The sequence below is a fragment of the Dipodomys merriami genome, unplaced genomic scaffold (genome assembly GCF_024711535.1).
Source record: "Dipodomys merriami isolate MVZ:Mamm:240054 unplaced genomic scaffold, mDipMer1.0.p SCAF_23, whole genome shotgun sequence".
NCBI lineage: Eukaryota > Metazoa > Chordata > Mammalia > Rodentia > Heteromyidae > Dipodomys > Dipodomys merriami.
In genome coordinates, this window is record NW_027203715.1 from 5,512,821 (window position 1) to 5,514,648 (window position 1,828).

At 31.4% G+C, this 1,828-nt stretch overlaps 1 pseudogene; it reads right to left on the reverse strand.

Annotated features, from left to right (window-relative positions):
- Positions 1–1,112: 1,112 nt before the first annotated feature.
- Positions 1,113–1,209, reverse strand: LOC138835189 (U6 spliceosomal RNA; annotated as a pseudogene).
- Between the last annotated feature and the right edge of the window lie 619 nt (positions 1,210–1,828).

Genomic DNA, 1,828 nt, shown 5'->3' on the forward strand with positions numbered 1-1,828 from the left:
ACTGTGTGTAGACAACTTTCCCAAAAGGCCACCCAGATGAATACTAGGGATGAGGATGAGTATAACCCTCTTCATTGGGAAGCCTAGAGTGGACACTTAGACATTGTCCATGAGTTGGTAGCTCAAGGCAGATATTCATGCAATAACTCTGAATGGCTGATAACCCTGCACAGTGCTTATATGTACAATAATATTAGAGTGGCTTCTTCCTTAATTCATCATGATGCAGATACCAATACCCAAACTAAAGGCCTCTTGACTGCCTTGCATCTTGCTGCTAGGAATAGAAATAGAAAAGATACACTCTTGAATAATTATATCAAACCAGGTCTGAAGAAAAACTTGGAAGAAACTGCATTTAATATTGCCAAAAGGATAAGTATGTATCACTACCTCTTTGAAGTTGTGGAAGGCTGTACAAATTGTTCTCCTAAGTCGTAATGGTTTGGTTAAGTGTCTTAAATTTCAAAAATGCCAGTCCATTCTTTGTGTCCCTTAATTTTTTTTCACAACACAAAGCAACAGCAATATCTTACTTTAAAAATTCATGGATTCCATGGTATTCTTCCAAGTGATTTGCCTGATTTTGATGTCAAAATATATTCAAGAGTTGTTTGTATACATCTATAATGATTTCTGCAGTTTGTGATTTTTTTTAAATCAGAAATAATTTTAACTTATCTGTTGAAATGAATAGTATAGAAACTAAAGTTTTTCCTCGTAGTTTTCTGAAAAAAGTATATCTATGTTTGTATAATATCCATAATCTATTTCATTCGCTCCGAGATATAATACTTGGAATTCTACATTGTTATATAAGGTATAGGTTCATTAATAAATGTGTCCTTTCAGATTGCATTCCATATAGAAGAAGTTTAAGATTTCTTTTTTTCCTAGGTCCTTATATTATTTTATTTCTTTGGGATAAAATTACAATGTTATCTAATTTCAAGTTTTGTAAAGGTTATGCTATGTAAAGGCCTTTCTAAGGTGAAGAATTAATACACTGATGTCAAACTAACCTTTAAGTCTATAAATTACATGTATTTTTACACTTTTTTTTGTAATTAACTTTTTAATAACTGTTTTTCATTTCTTGCATCAGAAGAATGAAAATTATGGAATACTTCACTAATTTTCATATCATCTTTGTGCAAGTGTCATGTTAATCTCTGTATTGTAATTTGGGTAGACCTGCTTCTGAAGCATGTAGTACCTTCTAAATTTAAGTACTTAATGATACAATCTTTATACAGGCATATATCCATGGTTCCCTATTTGTAACAAGGAACTCTTATTGTTCCTAAAAATGCTATTGATCTTATTTCTCTAAAATTCTGTGTATAGTGGAAAAAAACATATCGTTTGGTCGATCACTCACATTTACAATTTTTTTCAGTGTCTATTTTGTCATTTTCATTTTAAATTTGATCATATTTTGAAACCTTTTCAGCTAAATCCAAAGGTGATGGCTTTTCAGGTACTTATTTATCAACTCAGTTAGCTTTGTAGATCTAATGGATTCAAAGTAAACCTTACTTAAGAGCTACTTCTAAACTTCTGCAGCTTAAAATTTCCCAAATGAGGTCCATGTAGGAACAGACCAACCAGAATATCTTACCCTGACAGCATAGATTGTCTTACTGGAACAAAACTAATCTTAGTTACAAGGGATCATAGAGAGATGAACAGTTCAGACAGAATTGTTCAGAATGGAAGGTATTTTATCAAAATATAATTGTTTATTATACTTATCATTTCAAAAGTAGCTAAAGCCAAGAAGGTGAAAAAATTATTCATATGCATTATTACCTACTGTTCTAGCATG